Source organism: Saimiri boliviensis, chromosome 1, assembly GCF_048565385.1.
Source record: "Saimiri boliviensis isolate mSaiBol1 chromosome 1, mSaiBol1.pri, whole genome shotgun sequence".
NCBI classification, from domain to species: domain Eukaryota; kingdom Metazoa; phylum Chordata; class Mammalia; order Primates; family Cebidae; genus Saimiri; species Saimiri boliviensis.
This window is the reverse complement of record NC_133449.1, coordinates 168,616,350-168,635,502: the sequence shown is the minus strand read 5'-3', so window position 1 is coordinate 168,635,502 and position 19,153 is coordinate 168,616,350. Positions and strand designations below refer to the sequence as shown.

The window sequence follows — 19,153 nt, the reverse complement described above, 5'->3', positions numbered from 1 at the left end:
CACTAATCTTCCCTGGACTAGATGGAGGAGGCCAGGACTATCACTAATGAAAGCTGGAGGTGAGGAGGATAAGGATTTATCCCTTATGAAAAGTACCTGCCTTGTAACATAATACAGATCACTTAGTACTGTGGCTGACACAGTAAATACTTAATGCAGGATTTTATTATTTGCATCTGGTGGATGCTCAGCAGCTGTTTATTAATTGAGCATGTTGCCACCAATTGCTTATAAGATAAAAGGTATACATATTTCTTAATTTGGAAAAAAAATGTGTGAAAGCTAGTTTAACAAACACCAGTGCATTTATCATTCAGAATTAACAAATGGTAGCATTTTGTAATATTTACCTTTTTGGTTTTTTACAAAAATAATGCTAATGAAATTGAGGTCATCTTTGTTCCTTCCCACATGTTCCCCAATCTCATTCCCATTCACCACAAGCAACAGCTATCAAGGATTTGGTCTGTATCTTTTCATTCCATGTTTGATATGCATCCTGTATTCAATAGGTAATACCGTGTTGTTTGTATCTTTCAACAACTTGCTTTTTTCATTCTATATGACGTACAAACTTTGCCATTGGTAGGGCTTGTCAGTGGACTCACTGTCGAGTGCCAGCAGGTCAGTCCGATCTGTTACTCTTATTTTTTTTTTTTTTGAGATGGAGTTTCGCTCTTGTTACCCAGGCTGGAGTGCAATGGCGCGATCTCGGCTCACCGCAACCTCCGCCTCCTGGGCTCAGGCAATTCTCCTGCCTCAGCCTCCTAAGTAGCTGGGATTACAGGCACACGCCACCATGCCCAGCTAATTTTTTGCACCTTTAGTAGAGACGGGGTTTCACCATGTTGACCAGGATGGTCTCGATCTCTCGACCTCGTGATCCACCCACCTCGGCCTCCCAAAGTGCTGGGATTACAGGCTTGAGCCACCGCGCCCGGCTGTTACTCTTATTTTTTAATAGCCATGGATTCTGTGTGAAGCCATCTCATGAACTCCATGGCCTCTGCCCATGATTTAGAAATGGAGATCACATGTTCTTCATGGAGCCAGAACCAGAGTCAGTCAGGGAAAGAGAGGGACATGAGAATGGTAAACTGGGATTCCAGGTTCTAGACTCCAAACCCTCTATCATTCTCTTTTATGCTGAAATAAATGGGGAGTCCTTATGCCATAGTTGGATACTCTAAGTAGCTAGGCATTCTAAAATTTGTGGTCCTTTTCTTATAAAATGATAACCCCCTGAATACCAGCTCTGAGTAAAGAGTTAAGTGGCTGCTAAGTGGCCTGGCATCTGGAAATTGAAGAAAGGGCAAAAGGAAAACCACCCTTTGAGTCATGTTTGCAGAGAAATATGCCAAGGGCTCTTTTATTACTCCCGTGTCATTAAAAATGTAATTGGTGTTATGTCAGCTATTAGATCAGCGCTATTAGCATATTAAATTCTCTGTTTACCCCAGTTCTATGGTAACTTGGTGGGTGTGGAGTTGGGGACAAGTGGCAGCTGGGCAGCTGTGACGTTTGGTCTGTAGAGTGATTTCATCATGGTCTGAGCCCTGCATCACCCCGGATGGAGGAGTGTCACTGGGTGAGGTGGAACTGACTTCTCAATACCCCTCAGAACACCCAGAGCTATGAGCAAAGGTCCTGGGTTGCTTATCTTACCTGGAAATGTAACTTCAAGTTGGAGGACAGCATTTTCTCAGGTGATATTAACAGGTATAACTATGAATTACCCTTTTATCTCTCTTAGTGAAAAGACAGCTGAGGTTTTTGGAACGCTTTATACATATCCCTTTGATATTGGAGTATATTTGTAGTCCTCCAATGTTGCCCTCTGCTGACCCATACAAATCAGCCGGGGAGGTGCCTGTGAGTCATGCAGCTGTGCTTGCTGTGGCTTTGAGCTCTTGCTTGTTTTCACTGTCTCCAGGTCCTTTTATGGGTTTCCGGTTGCCATATCTCTATTTTTTTAGTTGTGTAAATATGTTACTTGATTGGAAAGTAGTAATGTGATCACATAGAACTTTTACTCTTGTTTGTTCATTGGCTCTCCCACAGTATCTTATTAACTCATTAATCTAAATGCTTAGTGCTTTTGCTTACCACATTAGTTTTTAGAAATTAATATGGCAGTTTATTTAACCCTGGCCAGTTTGCATCTGTAAGTTTTTGGGTGGAGTACAGACTGATTTGCTGGTGAAAATAATTCATTACTTGCCATGCCTGTATTCAGACACAGAGACTTAATGTCCTGTCTTTTTTTTTTTTTTTTTTTAAAAACATCCTGTCTATTTTTTTTTTTCTTGAGGTGAAGTTTCACTCTGTCCCCCAGGCTGGAGTGCTGTGGTGCAACCCCCGCCTCCTGGATTCAAGCGATTCTCTTGCCTCAGCCTCCTGAGTAGCTGGCATTACAGTCGTGTGCCACCAGGCCCAGCTAATTTTTGTATTTTTAGTGGAGATGGGGTTTTACCGTGTTGGCCAGGCTGGTCTCCCAACTCCTGACCTCAAGTGATCTGCCCACGTCAACCTCCCAAAGTGCTGGAATTACAGGTGTGAGCCACCGCTCCCGGCCAGTTTCTTTTTCCCTTGTGGTGCAGCATTTTGAGAAGAATAGGAGTTATTATTATTATTATTATTATTATTATTTTTTTTTTTTTTTGAGACGGAGTTTCACTCTTGTTACTCAGGCTGGAGTGCAATGGTGCGATCTCCGCACACTGCAACCTCCGCCTCCTGGGTTCAGGCAATTCTCCTGTCTCAGCCTCCTGAGTAGCTGGGATTACAGGCATGTGCCACCATGCCCAGCTAATTTTTTGTATTTTTAGTAGAGACGGGGTTTCACCATGTTGACCAGGATGGTCTCGATCTTTTGACCTCGTGATCCACCCACCTCGGCCTCCCAAAGTGCTGGGATTACAGGCTTGAGCCACCGCGCCCAGCCTGAGTTATTATTATTATTTTAAGTGGGGTAAAATTCACATAACATAAAATTCACAGTGTTGTATAATCACCACTGTCTAATTCTAGAACATTTTTATCGCCCCCAGAAGAAACTTACCTATAAAGCAGTGAGACCGCCCATTCCCTCCTACCCTCAGCACCTGGCAACCATGAATCTGTTTTCTATCTATCTCTGCAGATTTGCCTGTTTTGGATATATGGATCCAAAATGGATTTTATAAATGGATCATCCAGTGTTTGGCTTAGTGTGTCTGGCTTCTTTCACTTAGCTTAATGTCTCAAGGTTCATTCATGTTACAGCATGTATCAGTACTTCACTTGTTTTTATGTCTGAATAATATTCCATCGTATGGATATAACATATTTTGTTTAGCCTTTTAGCAGTTGATGGACATTTAGGTTGTGTCCACTTTTTGGTTGTTGTAAATAATGCTGCTGTGAACATTTACAAGTTTTTGTTTGAATACCTGTTTTACTTTTTCTTGGGTGTGTATGTCAGAGTGAAATAGCTGGCTCATATGGTAATTTTATGTTTTAACTTAAGTAACTACCAAACTTTTCCATAGCAGCTGCACTGTTTTATACCACCAGCAATATGTGAGGGTTCTAGTTTCTCCACATCTTTGCCAACCCTTATTTTCTGTTTTTGTATTTTTTTTTTTTTTTTTTGAGACGGAGTTTCGCTCTTGTTACCCAGGCTGGAGTGCAATGGTGCGATCTCGGCTCACCGCAACCTCCGCCTCCTGGGTTCAGGCAATTCTCCTGCCTCAGCCTCCTGAGTAGCTGGGATTACAGGCACGCGCCACCATGCCCAGCTAATTTTTTTGTATTTTTAGTAGAGACGGGGTTTCACCATGTTGACCAGGATGGTCTCGATCTCTTGACCTCGTGATCCACCCGCCTCGGCCTCCCAAAGTGCTGGGATTACAGGCTTGAGCCACCGCGCCCGGCCTTGTTTTTGTATTTTTACTAGAGACGGAGATCTCACTGTGATGCCCAGGCTGGTCTCGAACTCCTGAGCTTAAGTGATTCTCCCATGTTAGCCTTCCAAAGTGCTGGTATTACAGGTGTGCAAAACTGCATCCGGCCGGTTTTTGATTATAGTCATCCTAGTTGGTATAGTCTATCATTGTAATTTTTAAAATTTGCATTTTTTTAATGTTAATAATGTTGAACAGCTTTTCTAGTGTGTTTTGGCCAATAATAGATCTTTTTTGAGGAAATATCTGTCTTTGTTGTTGAGTCGAATGAAAATAGGAAATAGGAATTCTGGAATTGAAAATAGGAATAGAAAATAGAAAATAGAGGCCGGGCACAGTGGCTCAAGCCTGTAATCCCAGCACTTTGGGAGGCCAAGGCGGGTGGATCACGAGGTCAAGAGATCGAGACCATCCTGGTCAACATGGTGAAACCCCGTCTCTAATAAAAATACAAAAAAGTAGCTGGGCATGGTGGCATGTGCCTGTAATCTGAGCTACTCAGGAGGCTGAGGCAGGAGAATTGCCTGAACCCAGGAGGCGGAGGTTGCGGTGAGCCAAGATCGCGCCATTGCACTCCAGCCTGGGTAACAAGAGCGAAACTCCATCTCAAAAAAAAAAAAAAAAAAAAAAGAAAATAGAAAATAGGAATTCTGGAGTTGAAAGAAAATAGGAATTGCTTGGAGCGGAGATTGACTTTAGGCGGTAGCCACACATACCTGCATGTTAGTCTTGCCCCCATAGTTGCGTCAGTTACACCTCCACTTCCAAGAATGCAAGGTGTCACCCTTACTTCCTCTCTCAACAGGCACACCCTTATTCACCTACTCCTTTACCATGCCTACAGGCCAAACTCCACTGTAAACACTGTTGATTTGATCCTCTTACTCCTGTAAGATTGGGACAAACTAAAGAGAAACTGAAATATTGGGACTAATTGGTTTTTTTGTCGTTACTGTTTTTGCTGCTTTGAAAGAGTTGTAGAGTTTTGACATTTCCTCTAGTCTGTTTTATTGAAGAGTGCTTGACTTTCTGATGTTGGCAAAACAGAAGAAAAGTAATGCACACTGGGAAACAGTAATCATTTGCTTGGGCATAATTATATTGATGCTTCTACAACCCTTGTGTTGGACCTACACAAAGCCCAATGTCTCATTGAAGATAGGAGTTAACATTATTTGTCCTGACACTGCATTACATGTTCTTGAGGCTCATCTGTAACAGTTAAAATGTCAGCTAGTTTTCCTTCACGGAGTTAGGGTCAGGTCTCAACTTTTTAAGTTGCAGGATATGCTACAGGTCACTTGACGTAGTGCTCCACTTTCCAGTCCCTAACCATTTATGACGTGTTGGCACTCTTCCTATTTGAACATATCCAGTGATTTCTAGTGACCTCATTCTTTTTCCTGAACGACTCTCCTCTATGACACTTATTTCCCTCCTTCTTAGAATTATTTACAGGTTCCTCCTCTTCCTACCAGTCTTTAAATGTTGAATTTCTTCAAGGCTAAGTCCTCTTATTCTGTATTCTTTCCCTGGGAATTTCATCCATTTTCATGACTTCAAGTACCACCTCTATGCAAAATTATATCCCTAGCCCCGATTTCTCCCACGAACTCCAGAGCCAGTCTAGTTTTTCACATCTCATTTGGATGTCTCACAGGTACCTTAAACCCACTATGTACAAAACACAGCTCAGACTCTTCCCTTCCATACCAGGTCCTCCTCCTGCTTTTCTTCTCTCGGTGAGAGGCAGCAGCCTCGAGCCAGTGTGCAAGCCCAAACTGGGCATCCTCCTCCCCAGCTTCTGTCACCTAATGAAGGTTATGATAAGGGTGCAGTGGAGTCTTGTTGATTTTTCTCCTGAATATTTAAAAAATCTATCTGCTCTCCTCTATCTCCATCGTCACCACTAAGGTACTATCATCTCTTTCCAAGACGATCGCAATGGCCTCCTAATAGATTTCCAACATTCATGCTTGTGTTCTCTAATCCAGTACTTCCCAGGCTTTTTTTTTTTTTTTTTTAATAGTACAGCACTCAGAAAATTTTATTTGCACAATTCACTGCGTAACTGGACAAAGGTGCTCAACGTTGGAGGCAGCTGCCCAGGGGTGTTCTGGCTGCTCTGGACCCGCCCAGCCACTCCAGGGACTGTGAGGGATCAATATCTTGGGCACATCTGTTACCCATTCATGACTCATAAGACATTCTGTGGGAAGCTCTGTTCTCATTCATTGTCTGTGCTTCAGCTGAGTAAGATTCTTTTCAATGGAAATTTGACTTTTGCTCTCCTGCTTAAAACCCAGTGTTCCGTTGCCTTCAAGATAATTTCCAAGACTTTAATGTGCCTTAAGACCCCAAGTGATCCAACTCAGCCTTACCAGCCTCCTCTGTCTGTATTCTCACCCTTTCTCTCTCTGTGCTTCAGTCTCCCTGGTTGACATTCAGTTCTCCCAACTTGCTGTGCTTTGTTTATCTGGAATTACTCTCTCCCCACTCTCACCTTTCCTCTTGTTAATTCCTGCCCTTCCTTCAGAGCTAAGTTCACAAGTCCCTCTGTGATTTCCTTGATTCCATCAGACGTTTCCTCTATTAAAGACCATGCTTTCCCACAGATCCCTTGTTAAATGGTAGTTGAATGTCTGTGTGTCCTGCAGCAGTATAATCTCTAGGGATAAGTGTGTGCTTTGTTTGCTGCTCTACTCTTGGTGCTCTTTGGAATGCTGAGTGCCCAATACATGTTGGTTAGATGAATTACATGCCAGTTCTTGGTGCTAGGGGCATGGCATTAATCACAGCAGACATGATTCCTACTCTTTGGAGCTTACACTGAGATACAGACAATAAAGAAAGAAACAAGAGGCCAGGCTTGGTGGCTTACGCCTGGAATCCCAGCATTTTGGGAGGCCAAGATGGGCAGATCATGAGGTCAGGAGTTCGAGACCAGCCTGGCCAACATAGTGAAACCCCCATCTCTACTAAAAATATAAAAATTAGCTGGGTGTGGTGGCATGGGCCTGTAGTCCCAGCTACTTGGGAGGCCAAGGAGGGAGAATCACTTGTACCTGGGAGGTGGAGGTTGCAGTGAGCCAAGACCACACCATTGCACTCCAGCCAAGGTGACAGTGAAAAAAAGAAAAAACCATGATGTAGTAAGGGTAATGTTTTATAGAGTTATTGGAGACCTCCTTTAGTTGAATAATTGGGGAAGGCCTTTCTGAAAAAGTGAAATTTCAGCTAAGATGTGAATAAAAAGAAGCAGACAGCCACATGAAAGTATCTCAAGGAGGCCAGGCACAGTAGCTTACTCTTGTAATCCCAGCACTTTGGGAGGCTGAGGTGGGCAGATCGCCTGAGGTCAGGAGTTTGAGCCCACCCTGACAATATGATGAAACCCCATCTCTACTACAAATGCAAAAATTAGCTGGGCATGGTGGCATGTGCCTGTAATCCTAGCTACTCTGGAGGCTGAGACATTAGAATCACTTGAACCCGGGAGACAGAGGTTACCGTGAGTTTAGATTGCGCCATTGCACTCGAGCCTGGGCAACAAGAGGGATGCTTCGTCTCAAAAAAAAAAAAAAAAATCTCAAGGAAGAATGTTCCAGGTGGAGGGCACGGTGAAATATTACACAGAGGGATATTCCTGTCTTAAGACAGAAATAAGTCTGCTGGAGCTGTTTAGGCAAGTGAAAGGGAGACAGAGTAGTAATGAAGCTGGAGGGGTTGGCAGGAGTGAGGCCATGTGGAGCCTGATCACCTCAGTTGAAGAGTCTGGCTTGTTTTCTTTTTTTGAGACAGAGTCCTGCTCCGTCGCCCAGGCTGGAGTGCAGTGGCACCATCTCGGCTCACTGCAACCTCTGACTCCTGGGTTTGAGCAATTCTCCTGCTTTAGCCTCCCGAGTAGCTGGGACTACAAGCGCACCCCACTATGCCCGGCTAATTTTTGTGTTTTTAGTAGAGACGGGATTTCACCATGTTATCAGGCTGGTCTCGATCTCCTGACCTCAGGTGATCTGCCCACTTTGGCCTCCCAAAGTGCTGGGATTGCAGGCATGAGCCACCTCGCCCAGCCAAGAGTCTGGCTTATTTTCTAAGTGTGAAGTGAAACTATCAGAGGCTTTTTGAACAGAGGCTAACTTGATTCATTGTGAGAGTATCCACGACACACCTCCAGGCAAGAGACGATAGAGGCTTGGACTAGGATGGGGAGCAGTGACACTAGATAGAAACAAGAGCAGTCTTTGGGAATATATTTGGAAGTAAGCTAATAAGATTTGCTTATGGATTGGATGGAAGATGTGGGGTTTGAGGAAAAGAAAAAAAATTAGGGATGTGTCATGTAGGGTTGTTGTTGAAAAATGTCAGGGATAGCCCATATATATATATATATATATATATATATATATATATATATATATGTATTTGTCATTTTGATTTTTACTTTGAGCAGTTGGGTGAGTGCCATTCACTGAGATGGGGAAGACAGGGAGGGGTGGGGGCAGGGGTTAGTATAAATCAGTTGTGTTTGTTTTAAACATGTTTAAAGTCTGGGTTTGACATCCAAGAGGATATGTTTTCTAAACAAATGGATAGGTTAAATCTGGAATTAAGGGGAGGTGGGGTTGGAGATACAAATTTGGAGTCATAATAATGTTTATAGCTATGAGACGAGATTAGAGTTTTGGTTTTTTTATTATTGTTGTTGTGAGATGGAGTCTTGCTCTGTCACCCAGGCTGGAGTACAGTGGCCTGATCTCGGCTCACTACAACATCCGCCTCCTGGGTTCAAGTGATTCTCATGCCTCAGCCTCTCAAGTGGCTGGGATTACAGGCACGCGTTACCACACCCAGCTAATTTTTGTATTTTTAGTAGAGATGTGGTTTCTCCATGCTGATCTTGAACTTCTGACCTCAGATGATCCGCCTGCCTCGGCCTCCCAAAGTGCTGGGATCATAGGCATGAGCCACCACACCTGGACAAGATGAGAGATTCTAAGAGAGAGTGCAGATAGGGAGAGGAGGAGGAGTCCCAGGACAGCTTCTTGGGAAATGCAGCATTCAGGAGTTGAGCAGAGGAAGGGTAGTCAGCAAAGGAGAACTTAGAAAGAGCAGCCAGGTGTGTTGGAGGAGAATAGAAGTGTGGTGTCATGAAAGCTAGGAGGCGAAAGTGTTCCAAGAACTGTGTTGAATGCTGCTGGGAGGTTGAATAAGATGACAGAGAAGTAATCACTGCTTTGGGTACCATAGAGATGACTGGACTTGAATCAGCCAGTTCACTTCAATCAGCAGAAGTGTGATTGAAGAGGTCTGAGGAGCAGATAGGAGGGAAGGCAGGGGAGGTAGCTGCCTCAGAAAACTGATTCAAGAAGTTTTGCTAAAAAGAGGAGGAAGAAAAGGGGCAGTACTTACAGAGGATGGAGAGGTAAAGAAAGGGCTTTTAAATGATTGGCCTCACCAAGAAGGATCTTGCAGAGAAAGAAATAGAAGATTAAGAAGAAAGTCAAGTTTCTGAGAAGGTATGTAGGGATGAAATCAGTGTCTAAGTGGAAGGGTCAGGTGTGTGTTTTTGTGGGACAGGGCCTCGCTCTGTCACCCAGGCTCGAGTGCAGTGGCCTGATCACAGTAGAGAAGGATGAAGGAGGGGAAATGGTTTGGCTCACTGCAGCCTCAACCTCCTGGACTCAAGTGATCCTCCCACCTTAGCTTTCCAAGTAGCTGGGACTACAAACATGCACCACCACGCCTGGCTGATTTTTTATTTTTGTAGAGATGGAGTCTCACTAATAGGTGGGTGATATTCTAGGCCAGGGTTCAGTAAATTACAGCCCAAGGGCCAACTGGTCTCAAACTCCTTACTTCAAGTGATCCTCCCACCTTGGCCTTGCAAAGTATAGGGTTGTATTTTGATTTCTTTAAAAACACAGTGCAGGGATGCTGTCAATTTTAACAGTAGAGAAAGAAGAGACTATATATACAGTTAGTAGGTTTGGTAATGGGAAGATAAGAGAGTTCTCATCAGATTTATTTTCTCAGCTGAGGGGAGAAGGGAGAGGAGATTTGAGGAGACAAGACAAAGCATGAAATAGTTATTTTGGAGAGCAGACAGTGAACACATTAAGGAAGTTTAATAGAATTTCCATAGTGCCCATTTGGGATTCATGGCCTGGAATCTAAAGTGCGACCCTTCAGCACAATTTAGCATTTTCCTCCAGCAACATTCAGCCATTCAGGTGAGGCATGGAGTGGGTAGATGGTTGAGTTTAACCTGGGTTGCCATTTTCCCAGCTAAGCGCAGCAGAGGGAGAGAGGGACATAGCCTAGAGGGTATTTATAAGGAGAATAAATATAAATGGTGGACTGTGTAAGCAAAGCTGGGTAGGAAGGGAAAAGGCCATGGAAGCATAATGGATAATCAACAACTTTCTGAGTGACAAGGTTGAAGTGCTGAGTGAGAGTATCAGATAGAAGTGACCTGGAAGACTATGAGGTAGTGGTGGTGAAATTGACATTTCAGAGGTGTGCAGCTTGTAGTGTTGAAAAGACCTAGGGCATGACCATGGACCAGGTGGCTGAGGCGGGGTAACCATAAAATTGTGAGGAGAGAGGAGGCCATGGTATTGGATGGGTCATCTACGTTCTTGTTGAAGTCACCTTGAATGGTATAGCAGTGGTGGAGAGGAAGACAGGGAGCCACCAACAATGAGGGATAGTGCCCAGGATACTAGTAGATTTCAGCAACAAGGAGGGGGAGTCTGGTGGTAAAGCATGATGCCATGAGCTTCAAGGACCAGGGTTTGTGAAGGATGAAGGAGGGGAAATTGTTTGGCAGTGAGCTGAATGAATGGATGGAAGGCTGGACCGATGGAAACGTATGCTTTTATTTGGCAGCTTTCAGTGAAATTCAAAAATCTCTAACTGCTGGACTCAGCCCTACCCATTAAAGCTCCATCTTTCTAAGAAACAGAGACTGACAAACCACCGCCTGCCCGCCACATCCAGCTTACTGCCTTTTCCCGTGCTTTCAGAGCATAGCTGTGCCCATTCATCTGCACCACACTCATCTGTTTACACGTTGTCTGACTGCTTTTGTGCTACAGTGGCAGAGCTGAGTAGTTGTAACAAAGATAACCCCACAGTGAAGGCCTAAAATATTTATTATCTGGCCCTTTATAGAAAAAGTTTGCGGACTCTTGATTTAGATCAAAAAGTTTGAGTCTCAAACTTTAGCGTGCATCACAACCACCTGGAGGACTTGTAAAAACACAGATTGCCGGACTCCATTGCTAGGATTTCTGATTCAGTGGGTCTGGGTTGGAGCACAAGAATGTGCCCTTGTAATAAGTTTGCAGGTGATGCTGATGCTGCTGGGAGAAGACTGCACGTGGAGTGCCATCACTTTCAATAGTTAAGGTACTGACCAGATTCCTCTTTTCCTTAATATTTGCTGAACCAAATGTCACCCCCCTAACTTAGCTGCCCATCGCTTGAGATGATTTGCTAGCTTGTCATCATCCCTTTACACCTGGTGCTTGCAGAGGGTAGTGATTCTTTGGCTGAGGCTTGATCAGCACCATATGCATTGGGACAGTTGCTCCTCCTGGCTCTGTGCTTTGCTCTGAGCTTTCTACCTGGTCTTTCCCAGGTTGTCTGGTAGGCTGGGACTTACATGAAGCTGATGTGTTAGGGAGAGCAACAGTAGATAGAGATCACCTAAACCTGAGGGGGACTGAGCGGCTAAACACTGTTGTTTGCAGAAGAATTTTTTCCCCTTGTATACATCTGCTGTAAGGTGCTTGAGTGGCGTAGGGGTTTGTCTTGGCAGACCGAGTTGGGGGTGCTAGTCAGCATGTGATCATAGATGGGGTTTGGGAGTCTGACCCCATATGGTAGCAGGTAAAAGGACACCTGGGAGAAAAACAGGTCAGTGCTCAGCTGAAGCAAGTCTTTTGTCCCTGTCCTTCAGCAGAAAGACCTCTGAAGGATATTTCTAAAGTACCTAGAAGATGCTGGGACAGTAACTCCTTCCGAGATTTCTCTTTCTTCTCCTGCTCCATGTCTAAGGTTGCTTTCTCTTTCTTTGATTTGTCTCCCAGCAGTATAGCTCAGCGGTTACCATACTTAGCTGTGTCCTCTAGTGAAGTGGATGCACCCAGATTCGTTTACAAGTGGGCATGTCCGTGGACTGCATAGACCTGTCTCTCAGTGTCAGGGTTTGCCTGCCTCTGGTGGTGCTCCTCACCCATCCAGGCTGGCAGTGCAGGGCACGTGTGCACTCAGGACTCTGCGCTGCCCCTGCCTGCTGCAGCCGTGCCCATGCTGTCCCATTTTCCATCCTGACTTCTCTGATTGTGTCTTCTCGTTGTCTTTTTTTCCTGCCTTCTTCCAACCCTTGTCCCCTGTCAAGACATGCCTCTTCAGTCTGCAGTGAGTTCTTGGCCTCTTGCCAAACATCCCTATTGCGGGCAGCTGCACCCTGTGACCATTTTACAGATCTGCCAGTGAGCGAACATGAGAATGAGTGAGGTTTTGTGTTTTTAATTTGGAAGTCATGGTAGAGACAGTGAGAAGATGGCCTTTGCCTTCACTGTTTTTTTTTTTTTTTTTTTTTTTTGAGACGGAGTTTCGCTTTTGTTACCCAGGCTGGAGTGCAATGGCGCGATCTCGGCTCACCGCAACCTCCGCCTCCTGGGCTCAGGCAATTCTCCTGCCTCAGCCTCCTGAGTAGCTGGGATTACAGGCACGTGCCACCATGCCCAGCTAATTTTTTTGTATTTTTAGTAGAGACGGGGTTTCACCATGTTGACCAGGATGGTCTCGATCTCTCGACCTTGTGATCCACCCGCCTCGGCCTCCCAAAGTGCTGGGATTACAGGCTTGAGCCACCGCGCCCGGCGCCTTCACTGTTTTTGATTGATAGTAGAGCTTGAAGTTGGTGGTGGTCTCCAGGAGCTGGATGCTGTGGATTTAGCACAAGGGAGAAGTATGTGACCGAGGTAGGTCACATTCAGGGTCTTAAACCGTGACTCCCAGCAGAGGCTCTCTGAGGACTCAGCTCTCACAGAATATCAGGAACAGAAGGGGACCTAAGTCTGCCTTGTCTGCCCCTGAAGCCTGGATTGGAGGGCAGGAGATGAGCCAGCAGGGCTACTTTTATTCAGATTAAAGTAGCTGTACGCGTCCATACTATGGCCCCTCTCCTCTGAGCTCCATTTCACCTATTTTGTTTTAGTCTTTAAGGCAAGAGTTCACTTGAAGAAAGTGTTGTATGGCTAAAGTAAAAGTGGGAGTGGGTGTGGAGGGACACACTGGTATTACCCAAATCCTCATCTTACAAATGGGAAAATAGAGGGTCAGAGAGGAGAAAAGTCTTTTCTATACTCCAAGGCAGGACAAATAGGAAAGCGAGAGAGCGAGAGAGAGAGACAGAGAGAGAGAGAGAGAGAGAGACCGACCAATTTAGAGAAGGAGAGCTAGAGACAAAGTTCCTAAGGAAAAAAAAAAAGTCTGTAGAGATAGCGTCACAAGATGCATTACCTCAGGAGTCTATTTGAGAGACTGTGTCATATCAGGAAAGTTCTAGGGACTGGAGCCCCTTTCCTTGGTAAGAGGATGAGAATGAAACACCAGCCCCTCAGTCTGACTCCCAGAAAAAAGAACCTCAGGCTGATGAGCAATAACTGCAACAATGTCATTTCCTCAGCCGTGCTCAGCCCCACAGGAAATCTCCGAGTTTGTCATCAGGACAAGGGCCCACAAGAATGTCGCTGCACCCAGAGCTTTGTGGTTTGATGCCACTAGAGACTTTCCTGGCGAAAGCATTCTAAGGGAAGTTGCTTGGCTAGACAGAAAGATGCTGTAGTGAGGCCAGCACATGCCTTCCCAGGACTGCTGGAGGTAAGTGTGGATTTCAAATGCCTCCTGGATCTCACACAGTGGTCATTGTCCCGGTGTAGCTCCTGGCAGCCCTAGTCTGACATGGGATAGAGCAGTCCCTCAAGGATTTCAGAGTCCAGGACATGGGAAATTGGGGTGGTTTGTTTTTCGGTGTTGCAAGTTGACCTGATAAAGCATAAAAACCTAACTGTTAGGGCCTATTCTGTTTGTGGAAGCAAGGCCAGATCCAAAGCCCCCATTGGGATCTGTGACATTACAAATCAATATTTTTTAATTGTGTAAATTTATAAGGTAAAAGTATTGTTAAGATTTATAAATATAATGTGGGCTGGGTGCAGTGGCTCACGCCTGTAATCCCATCACTTTGGGAGGCTGAGGTGGGCAGATCATTTGAGGCCAGGAGTTCGAGACCTGCCTGGCCAGCATGGTAAAATCCCATCTCTACAAAAAATAGAAAAATTAGCCGGACGTGGTGGTACTTGCCTGTAATCCCAGCTACTCAGGAGGCTGAGATGGGAGAATTGCTTAAACTTGGGAGGTGGAGTTTGCAAGTGGGCCCAGATTGCACCACTGCACTCTAGCCTGAGTGACAGAGCAAGACCTTGTCTCACAATAAATAAATAAATAAAATGTAGAATAACTAAATCAAGCTAGTTAACCTGTTCATCACCTTAAATACTTGACTTTGTTTGTGGTTATAGGTTGGTTTTAAATCTGTATATATCCAGGGGCAGGGGTGAGAGGGCAATGCCGAAAGCTGAAGACCACCTTGAAGGAAAATGGTCAGTTTCTGCCTTGGTTCCTCTGGTGGGCGTTTCTTGATTATTCAAGTTGGGAGGAAAAACTAAAAAGTGTGCGTACATTAGTAAGGCGTCATTTCCCACACTAAAGCACTTTATTCAACAAGCGTTGAGTTCCTATGATGTACCAGCCATTTTTCTAGACAGCAGGACTGTTATCAGGTGACAGAACAAAGTCTGGCCCTTGTGGACCTTTCCTTCTCATAAGGGAAGGCAGACAGACAGTTACTGCTTCCTGTGGAGGGAGCTCTGGACTCAAGGTGAGGCGTATCCGGCAGCATGAACTCGAGAAGGCCTTGCAGATAAGGTGACATTTGAGAAAGGCCTGAAGGAAGTGAGGGAATGAGTAATGTGAATATCTGGGGAAGAGAACTTCTACACAGAGAGCACAGCAAAGGCAAAGGCCAGGCAGGAACATACCTGGTGGATTGGAAGAGCAGCACGGCAGGCTGGTGTGGCTGGAGCTGAAGGAGTGATGGGGAAGAGCTGTTGGAGTGAGGTCGGAGACTTAGCTGAAACCAAGAGCATGCATGCATGGCTTTTTGGAAGTTGAAAAATACTACGGTGTGAATATTTGTTTCTCCCTAAAGTCATAGTTGAAATCCTAACTCCTGAGGTGATGGTGTTAGGAGGTCGGGTCATTTGGGAGGTGAGTAGGTCATGAGGCTGGAGCCCTTTAAATGGCATTAGTGACCTTACCCAAGAGCACAGCACTGCGCTGGAAATGAAGGATGCCCCTGCCGTGGTGTGCGTATGGTTTGTTTGCCCCCTGCCAGGTCTCATGTTGAAATTCGGTCCCTCAGGACACCCCCCAAAAAAAGTTTGATCCCCAGTGTTGAAGGTGGGGCCTGGTGGGAGGTGTTTGGATTGTGGGGGCAGATTTCTCATGTATGGCTTTGTGCCGTTCTCATGGGAGTGAGTGAGTTCTCATGATTAGTTCCTTCAGTGACTGGCTGTTGCAAAGAGCTTGGCACCTCCTCTCTCGTTTCCTCTCTGGCCACATGATTTCTGCACATGCCTTCCCAGGACTGGGAAGCGGCTCCCCTTCGCCTTCTACCACAAGCAGCCAGAAACCCTCTCCAGAAGCAGTTGTTGTGCCATGCTTGTATAGCCCACAGGACAGTGGGCCAAATTTCTTTTCTTCATACAGTACCCAACCTCAGGTATTCCTTTAGACCAACACAAACAGACTAAGACACCCCTGGAGACAGAAGCTCTCCCGAGGTTCTTCTGGACTCACGGGACTGATCCCGCCATGGCTCTGACCACACTGAATTGCAGAGGCCTGGGCAACTGTCTCTTAAAATTTTATAAGCTAGGATCATACTTATCCCCAAATACTTGTGGTAGAATTGACCTCTGGGGGCATCCCTTGTTTCAGGTATTGTGTTGATTTTCTACTTGCATAACAGATTATCACAAATTGTTGGCTTCAAACAACGGAAATGTATTCTCTCACAGTTCTGAAGGCCAGAAGCCCAACAAATGGAAGGTGCTGCAGGATACGCTCCCTGTGAAGGGTCGAGGGGAGAGCCCGCCCCTGCCTCTTCCAGCTTCTGGTGGCTGCCCACAGACCCTGGCATTCATTCCTTCACTTGTAGTTGTGTTCCCCGTCTCCATCTCCATCAGCACAGTGTTTTCCCTCTGCATGTGTCCCTGTCTTCACATGGCCTTGTTTGGACACTCATGATTGGATTCAGGGCCCACCCTAATGCAATATGACCTCATCTTAATTTAGTTACGTATGCAAAGATCCTCTTTCCAAATTACCAGAGATTAGAACCTCAGCATATCTTTTTGTCAAATTCAGTTTAACCCACAACAGGTGCCTTGGTCTGAGTTTGATTATGATGAGAGGCTTCTGGGCTTAAACATGCTTGAGGACTGAGACAGGAATTATTGAAATACAGTTAGAAAGGTCCACTATATTAGGGATGTCAGGAATTTTTTTTTTTTTAAAGAAATGTCTGTTGTGTTTATTTAAACTAAAGATTATAGATGAAACCGGCACAGTGGCACATGCCTCTAAGGCAGGAGGATTGCTTGGGCCCAGGAGTTTGAGGCCAGCCTGGGCAACATAAGACCACATCTCTAGAAACAAAAACATAGATAGGTATGTTAATTTGCATCGTTTGGAAACCTGAAGACTTGAGGATATGCAGTGGTAAAATTCATCAAAGTGTTAGAAGACAGAGATCTTACAGAATAAGGAATTTTTAAAGCTGAGAGTCACAGCCTGAGTTTGGCCTGGGTGGGAGGGCAGAAGAGCTCTTGCTGATGTTCCAAGTTTATGGTTTTGCCAGCTGTGGCAGCAAGTTGGCAGAGACTGAATGCAACAGACCAGAGTCCCTGGGCCCTGGCTGACTTTTGCAGGAGAAGCAGGCTTATTCCACTTGCCTTTCCCCTGCATTCCCATGGGGTCCACAGAGTGCCCAGGTGGTGTGTGGCACCAAGCTGTTGCTCCCCTCTGTGCAACACCCAGTGAACATACACTCTTTAGGGTCTGTCAGGGCTTGCTAGTATTTGCCATTTTTCAGCTCACCAGTTAAAAGTCTTAAGAGTTGTTTATCTGTAGGGTGAGGTGACTCACACCTGTAATTCCAGCACTTTGGGAGGCCGAGGTGGGTGGGTCAGGAGGTCAGGAGTTTGAGACCAGCCTGGCGAACATAGTGATACCTTGTCTCTACTAAAAATACAAAAAATTAGCCAGGCATGGTGGTGTGCACCTGTAATCCCAGCTGCTTGGGAGATTGAGTCAGGAGAATCGTGTGAACCCGGGAGGCAGAGGTTGCAATGAGCTGATACAGCACCATCGCATTCCAGCCTGAGCGACAGTGTGAGACTCCATCTCAAAAAAAAAAGTTTTTTATCAAAGGAAGTTTAAGTTCCCACTTTGATATCACAGTAATAGGACTATATATGGCTTAGCAATGTAATTAAAATTCCTTAGCAATAATATACATTTGTGGGCATTTAATTGAATTGTTATCACGGTCACCATGAATTGGAGCTTTGCTCTTACCAGGCTGGAGTGTGATGGCATGATCTCAGCTCACTGCAGCCTCCACCTCCCGGGTTCAAGTGATTCTCCTGCCTCAGCCTCCCGAGTGACTGGGATTACAGGTACTCTCCATCACACCTGGCTAATGTTTTGCAGAGATAGGGAGTTTCGCCATGTTGGCCAGGCTGGTCTTGAACTCCTGGCCTCAGGTGATCCACCTGCCTCGGCCTCCCAAAGTGCTGACATTACAGGTGGGAGCTACGGTGTCTGGCCACCAGTTCTTAGGGAGCTCCTGTTGTGTCACAAGGAATTGTGTGCAACTTAGACAGTTGGGAGATGAATAAAGAGGGCCCTTTGTAGCCTTAAGGAAATTTGAAGCAAGGAGAGAGGACAGATAGGAATCAGAGGTTCACAGAAGAACTGATAAAGATTTGTGTATGCCACATTTGGCTTCTGTAGGAAAAAGCCTCTAAATGTATCATCTAATAAATGGCCAGGTGCAGTGGCTCACGCCTATAATCTCAGCACTTTGGGAGACCAAGGAGGGAGGATTGCTTGAGTCTAGGAGTTTGAGATCAGCCTGGGCAATACAGTGAGACCTCATTTCTACAAAAAATAAAAAATTAGCTGGGCATGGTGGTGCACACCTGTAGTCCCACTGCACCTAGAGTCCCAGCTGTTTGGGCTGAGGTGGGAGGTAGAGGCTACAGTGAGCTCTGATTGTACCATTGTGCTCTGAGCTGAGACTTTGTCTCAAAAATAAATAAAGCATACAAACAACTAAACAACTAATTGGACAGAGAGCTCACCTGGCCTCTGCCTCAACCTCTCCCTGCTTCCCTGAGTCCTGTAGGCATTTTAGTGGTGGAACAGAATCAACAGGTGCTTGGGTGAAGGGGGTTGAGGTGAGAGAAGGGCCTCGGCTGCACCTGGACTGCCCGGGTGACTGCATTACTGGTTCCAGTGTGGCTCAGTCAGCTGTGTCCTGGGAGGTGTGATAATTCTGAGTATTCCCTCAGGACGTGAGTAGTATTCCTCAAAAAGGGAGGCTTCATTTCAAGTCTGTTAACTGGGAATACAGCCACAACTATGTCCTCAGGGCAAGGACCAGTGGCAAAATCGCCATACTTCTGGGATGAGCACAGGGCAAATAATGTACAGACATCATTTCCTTTGACTAATCTTTGTAATCCTGGCTCCTGAAAGTAGTGAAAGTTCACTGTCTAAGCTGAGATTTTAAATTTAGGACCCAGATGGGTTATAGAAGGTAAGCCTCCAAAAGGTCTGCTTTCCTCAGTGTGTCAGTGTCCTGGATTCCTGGCAGGCAGCAGTCTCATTAGAAAAGCAGATTGCCTCCTGACTCACCCACTCAGTGTGACGTGAGACAGCCCCACAGCCCTCAGAGCAGCCCATATTCCTGTTGGATGGGGCAGAGCATGCACCGTCCATTTTATAGCAGTGGTGGCTACAGAAGCCTGGCCCAGACCGTGGAAAACCTTGAGAGGAGATAG

At 45.5% G+C, this 19,153-nt stretch overlaps 1 protein-coding gene across 1 annotated transcript in view; it reads left to right on the top strand.

Annotated features, from left to right (window-relative positions):
* PFDN1 (prefoldin subunit 1) overlaps positions 1-19,153 on the top strand; it is a 62,647-nt gene that overhangs the window by 41,293 nt on the left and 2,201 nt on the right. The window lies entirely within an intron of this gene.